Raw genomic sequence first — 7,550 nt, forward strand, 5'->3', positions numbered from 1 at the left:
GTGTGTGTGTGTGTGTGTGTAGCCCCCAAAACAGACAGTTGTGAGGTGGACAAAAGCAGAAGTGTCTATTTTTGTAAAGTGGTGATATGCATCAGAAGATGGGTGTTTGTTTTGAATCTCCCATTCAGCCTGAAAGGACAAACAGATAAACAGATGTGCTGCTTTAGCGTGTGTGTGTGTGTGTGTGTGTGTGTGTGTGTGTGTGTGTGTGTGTGTGTGTGTGTGTGTGTGGATGCATGGAGACAGATGTTAAGTGTGTACGTGTGCAGATATTTGTGTGTTGCTGAGTTAAGCTGCCACAGACGTTGCCTTTCACTTTACATGATGCAGCTTCTGCTTCACTGTAAAATTTAACTTGTTGTTTCAACTTGAAAATATGAGTGAAGGTGCCAAATGCTATTCTTAATAACTGTCATGGTCAGACTATGAAGCACTGGGTTCAGACATGACAAAGGTCCCCAACTCGTCCCACAGAAGTACCACACACCCAAACTGAAAGCAACACTGACGCTGTAGTTGTTTTCAATTTCCAACTGTAGCTTGCAGATGTTTTACATCATTTCACATCTCCTTTGTGATTGTTTTGTGCCGTTTTTTGCTCACATTGCATCTATGACTGTTTTGTGTCATATTTTGACCATTGTGCACCATTAGGTGGTCATTTTAAGTCACTATTTGGTCGGTTTACATCTCTTTGTATCTTTCTTTTGTTGCATTTTGGTCATTTTCTGACACATCCAACAGATTTTGTGTCACATTTGGGTCATTTTATACCCCATTGTGGCACATTTTGATTGTTTTGTATCTCTTTGTATCAATGTTATGTATCTCGGAGTTATTTTGTGTCACATTTTGATCACTGTGTGTCACTTTAGGGTTGGTTGTGTTGCATGTTGTTTGTTTTGCATGTCTTTTTGGAGTCATTTTGTGTCACATATAAGAACACTTTAACAGTGTTTGTGTGATTGCTCTCTCTGGCACAAGGAGGAGAAAAAAGCTCTGTGCTAGAAGTTTAATACTCATGGATGGCAATTTTCCGCGGATCCGCGGATTTCCGGCGATTTAATTTCAAATTTGAACATTTCTGTGAATCGTCTAAATCCTTTGAGAAAATTTTAGGGGGGTTAGGTACTTCCTGAAGCTAGATTTTCACTGAAGCTATCGTTCGATTGTAAATGGCCCAGCGATTGGATAGCTTCAAGCTTGGACCAATCAAATTGCTCATAGCATTCTTTGTCACAAATTCATGGCGGGGCTGCTCGAGTCGGATATTTGGAGATTTGGTATCGTCTTCAGCGGAATAATGAGATTTTTAACGAAGGATCAGGAATCATCAGTCACAGAAATTGACCAAAGTGTCAAAAATAAGTTCCGATGGGAATGGCTTGAGAGAAAAGTCACTGTGAAGGTGAAAATTGGCTCAAAGATCGACGAGGTAACAGAAACACTTGGACAATTTTTGAAGAAACCAGACGTGGCCGGAAAAGTTTTTTGTGTGTATTGTAAAGATTTGATTAATTACGGATCCCGTGGATGTGTAGCACTGTCAGACCACACATCAAAAGTGAAGAAACATGCCGAAACACTTGCCATCCGGCGGAGCAACTATTCATTGGGATCGGCGTTTTCAAAACAAACTTCGACAGTGGACAAGATGCAGAAAGAAGACTCGGCAAAAGCTTCAGCCAACAAGAGGAAACGCTTGGAGACAGTTACACTAGCAGCATCAACAACTACTTCAAGTGCCAAGGCAAAAGATACATTGAAAGAGAAGGAAATGGCTGCAAGAAAAGCCCACCAGCAGGAGTTGAAAAGGAAGGCTGTCCAGAGACTTACACAGCTTACTGCAAATAGAAGAAAATTGGCAAAATAGGAGTGTTGCAGTGAACTGACTTGTATATAGTGTACATAGTAGTATAGAACTCTTATAGATTTGTGAAATATTTTGAACTGAAGATAGTGACAAAAGATTGAAGAACAAGTAAGTTAACTTTTCATTAAATTTGCTGACTTATTTAAGTCTAGTATTATTATGTTTTTGATCATTTTTATCAGTCTAAATGACTTCTATTTTACTATAAATCCCTCAGCTTCAGTCAGTAATTTTCAGCTGAAATCAGAATTTCCTGTTGCCATCCCTGAATACTAATGATAGTGATACAGCTAGTAAGATAAGATCACAGCCATTATTATTCAGCTAACTAGTTAGACAGCTAGCAGCTGCTAATAATTTAAAATAGTAGTAATACACATATGAGTGTGACAGTCTAAGACAGTCAAGATGGCGGCTTTGTGAAGTTCATGTTTTACAGTGCTGGAAGGCATGGTGAAGGAGTGTTAAACCCTGAGAGAACTCTCTGTGACCTCCACCATCACTTATAGAGCTTTTTACATGGATCACACTCACACTTACACACAGATCACACCATCAAAAGACACAATGAACCACACAGTCTAATCTGTTAGGCAGCTTAGTATCAGTTTATTGCAATGAAGTCTGACTCCACTCCATGCTGCGCTGACCTGTTTCATACTATCAGACTGTGACAAAGATACACACAGAAACACTTTCTGCTGCAGCCAGAGTCTATCTTTCCCAGTGCAGCTGCCGCCCACATCAGCAGGGCTCATGGAGAATAATGAAACTTATGCTGGTGTCGATCTGAGCCCACTGGGATGGTAAAACAGAACTGCCTGGTAGGGGACCACTCCTTAACTCCTACCACACCCTGTTCCTCAAACACATCTGCACACACACATACGCTCACGTGTAAATGGTGCACTGTGAGGGGAAGACAAAACACGAGAGGATAGAATACTTTTCATCTCAATGAAAGTAAATTAGTACACACTTGTAATATTATTGAAATGTCAAATGACTGAAAATTGTATCAGTGCTCTGTGCTAGAGAGGTTGTGTTGCTCTAAATTACGCTTTAAAATACCCTGAAAATGTTCATTTGGATTCAAATCAGCCCCATATGATCACACTCTCACCTCTGTGCTTCACAGTCAGGACCATGCATTCACTGTGGTAGTCCTGACTAGGCTGGCACCAAATATGTTGGACCCCGTCTGAGTCAAACTAATTTATCTTGATCTCGTCTGTCCAAAGAATGTGTTACCAATATTCAGCAGGGTTTTTATTCATGTTTGATGTTATGAACTGTCTGAGTTGTCACAGAAACCATGCTTTCATTTGATAACTGTTGTATCCAGGCTGAAGCAGCTGCCAATCTGTTTTCAGAGCTAGCTGGTGCAAACTAGTAGACTGTCATCGTTTTAGAAGCCTGACTTCTGGCTAGTGGTACTGTGACTCATTCTTTATCTCCTGATTAGTGCTGCTACTGTGTTTCCACATTTTTTGTTGATCACTGATCTACCTTCATGTAAATTTTTGTGAAGTCTCACACTCATCCATTCTTCCATTACACTATCTATACACAGCTTCTTCATCATTAAGGTCATAGGGGGCTGGAGTCTATCCCAGCTGACTTATGGTGAAGGGAGGGAAAAGCCTGGACAGGTCACAGTTTATCACAGGGCTACACATAGAGACAAACAATCACACTCACATTCACACCTACAGACAAGTTAGAGTCAGCATTTAACCTCAGCATGTTTTTGGATTGTGGGAGGAAGCTGGAGTACCCGGAGAAACCCCACACATGCACAGGGAGAACAAGCAAACTCCATGCAGAAAGATCCCAGGAAGGCCGGGACCAGGCGTGAACTAACCGTGACGTCACCCGTTGGTTTCAACGCTGAGAAAATGAAGCCCGGATTTTGCTACTTCCTGGTCGCCATTTTGGATTTTTTGGAGCCAGTGATGTAAAAAGCGTCATCAAACAGGCTGGACCGGAGAGCAACTCGGGGCAGGACCAGTCAATGGGACTGTCAATCAAGTATAGCCACGCCCCCTGGCTCCGCCAACTTTAATGATTTATTTAAAATTCAGTATTGATTTATTTTAAGATCGGCCACCTGATCTCTCATTTTGACCATGAAAACTAACTGGAAAAAAATCCTGAGCTGTAGAAAATCAGTCTATCAAATTTTATTTTTTCCCAAAATCAATTGGGGTCTATCGAGCAAAAACTTTTTGGAACCAACTCTAGCGGATGGCGTGATATTGCACGTTTTTGACACTTCCGGGTGGGCTTCAAATTTGGAGCCAGATGCTACGTCCATCTTTATATACAGTCTATGGCCGGGACGTAACCCAGGAATCTTCTACCTCCAGTATTATATTATATTCCTCATGGTATCAGCTCGTTCCAAATCTAATAATTTCATGAATAGCTGAGTCTTTCTTTGTGTGGGGCACAGCAAAAACTGAAGTGTTTTAGTGACCATATAGTCTTTCTCTAGTTTACCTACATAATTTTAGTAATGAACTAACTAGAAAGTGAAACTGTTAGGAATGAATGTAAAAGGCACTGTGCATACGTAATCCAATCTTTTGTAGGTAAACACTATGAAGTCTTCGAGAGGCAGCCCATTAACTCCTGTGGTAGATTAACCTCATCCTGTCGCATCTGATCAGCTCCAGAGCATTAAAGGCCACATCTGACCGCTGTGTCCACAGGCAAACTGTGGCGACACTGACAAATGAAAAAAAGTCCCTTTGCAGCTTAGTATCATGAGCAGAGCTGCATGGGGAGGAGCAGAGAGAGAAACAATCCCTCTGAGGTTAAAGGAGAGGGCAAGGACACGCACACGTTGCAGCACAGCCAGCCGTCAGCCGACACTCGCTGCTCAGTTTCAACTGGTTTTTATGCTCTGTAAGCTTAAAACACAAAATATTCATCCCACCAACTATCAGAAACGTAGCCTGTACCCGACACCTCAGCTGTTCGTCCTAACATCGCTCAAGCATTATTACTTCTACTCCGTTGCATTTCAGAGGAGTTCTGTCATTCATAATGTGGTTCATATGATACATTACAATATAAACTACAGTTGAGCAGCTAAACGTGTAGCAGCACCTGCAACATTACTTCAACATTCAACTTATAAAATCTAACAATGGTCAGATTTTTTAAAATCTCTTGTCAGTATCTTATCTCATTATTTTATACACTTAATTTATTAGACAAACATGACAGGTGGAGTTCACATAATAAAATACTGACAGCTTAAGCGTAAAAGCCCTCACACACATCTCAGATAGAAGGCCTCATCGATTCCTACATTAGAGTCACAGATTTGTTCTTGGTCTCTTTGGTTGTTTGTGTTTTTCGTGGTTGCATTCTACATCTTTGTGGTCAGTTTGTGTTTCTGCGTGATTATTTTGCATTACTTTGTGGCCATTCTGGGTCACTTAAGGATTATTTTGGGGGTATTGTGTGTCTTTATGGTCAATTTGCATGTCTTTGGGGTCATTTTGTGTGTCTTTGTGGTATTTGATGTGTCATGGTCATTATTTTGCATCGCTTTGTGGTTTTTCTCTTTTCTCTTCTGTCTCTTTGTGATTGTCTTTGGGGTAATTTTGCTTCTTGCTGCAGTTTTAAATTGTCGCTGGATAAAAATGTTTTATTTGAATAAGAGCAGGCAGCAGGGCATGCTGGGTGGTCTTGGGTGGGGCCATAAGGGGTTTTAATATGACACTCTCATCTGTAGATATAGCCAGCAAGGATTATGGGAGATTACTATTACTGCGCTTTGCCACCATGTCTGCTACACACGAATCACCAAATATTACTGATCATCAAGTGCATTGTTTAAACTGCATGCTACTGCCTTTCTCTGCTGCTGTGTGCAGTGAAGATCAGCGTTTAGCTTTCTTTTTCACTTCTTCATTCACAGGTGCCTCTGCATCTGTTCCATGTGAGCTAATGTGTTATTTTTTTACTATGACTAACGAGAGGCAGCTGAGACCCTCTGCATCGCTACTCTTTAGTGTAGTGGACTGATGCTAATACATGATCTCTGCAGATCTTTATATGACTACAAACAGAGTTGATGCTCTTTGAGGGCTTTGTAGTTGTTTGTGCCTCTTTGCTGTTGCTCACATCTCTGGTTTTCTATCTGTTTATTTTGAAACTTGTTTGGTTTCAGAATGAACAGAAACGGTCTCTTTGGTCTTTTGTGTGTTTTTGCAGTTGCTCTACATCTAGTTGTGTTGAATTTGCACCTATTTCTCTGTGTTTGTCTTGATAGTTGTTTTGTATCTATTGTTGTCCATGATAATTTTGTGAATCTCTTTGTTTGTTGAATTACATCTCATACTGATTTTGTGCGTCTTTTTCAGTTGCTTTTACATCTATTTGTGCTCATTCTGCATTCTATTCTTTGCTATTTTGCATCTCTCTCTTGTCTTTTTGTATTGCCTTCTAGTCATTGGCATCTGCTTGTGTTTATTTTTTATTTATTTTACTCAGTTTTAATCTCTTTCATGTCTTTTTGTGGCTTTGTGGTAATTTTACACCATCCATCCATTCTCTATACACCGCTTTGTCCTCACTAGGGTCGCGGGGGGTGCTGGAGTCTATCCCAGCTGACTCGGGTGAAGGCAGGGAGGGGACACCCTGGACAGGTCGCCAGTCTGTCGCAGGGCTACATATATAGACAAACAATCACACTCACATTCACACCTACGGGCAATTTAGAATAATCAATTAACCTCAGCATATTTTTGGACTGTGGGAGGAAGCCGGAGTACCCGGAGAAAACCCACGCATGCACAGGGAGAACATGCAAACTCCATGCAGAAAGATCCCAGGCCCAAGCTGGGATTTGAACCGGGGATTTTCTTGCTGCAAGGCAAAAGTGCTAACCACTATACTACTGTGCAGCCCTGATTTTACACCAATTTGTGTTGTCTTTATCTTGCTTTGTGTATCTTTATAGCTGTGATATGTCTTTTTGTGTTCATTTTGCATGTATTTTTGTCACTTTTTAGTCCTTCTGGTCTTTTTGTTGTCACTGCATAGTTTTACAAGTATATGTGTTCATTTAGGGTCTGTCTTTTATTGGTTTACATCTCTTCGTCATCATTTCTATTGAGTTGAAAACAAGAAATGTTAACCATTATGTGAAACAGAGGCTCTGGACTAGTTCCCTGCCTCTTTAGGCTCCTGTGCCCATTTAATAATCTGTCTGTGCATATCATAAATATATCCTTTTTAAACTTGACAGCCAACTGTGGACTTTACACTCTTATGTATTTTGAACGTAATTGAACACGTATTGTAAATTTCTGAAAATATGTGTGTAAACATCCTCCAGCTCTTCTCTCTTACAAGGCAGGATCCCAGTTTTAGACCTGCACTGCATGGAAGTTATATGAAAAATCTCCAAATAAAAAGTGTGTTCTTTCCCTAAGAGGGCAATCAAGCAGGTGCCTGGTTAGTCATGATGGCTAAACATACAGTGTCGTGGGTGTCTCCTGCTTCCAGCTGAGAGTACTTGTTCACAGTGGTGATTTCCATCAGAACAGGGCACAGAAAGAGCAGGTAATTGTTTTGCTGCTGTACAGGACTCAAACCATGCAGTTTTGTACTTTTTGAACCACAGAGGATCTTCACATACTGTATGAATTTAGCCTTG

Source organism: Acanthochromis polyacanthus, chromosome 18 (genome assembly GCF_021347895.1).
Source record: "Acanthochromis polyacanthus isolate Apoly-LR-REF ecotype Palm Island chromosome 18, KAUST_Apoly_ChrSc, whole genome shotgun sequence".
NCBI lineage: Eukaryota > Metazoa > Chordata > Actinopteri > Pomacentridae > Acanthochromis > Acanthochromis polyacanthus.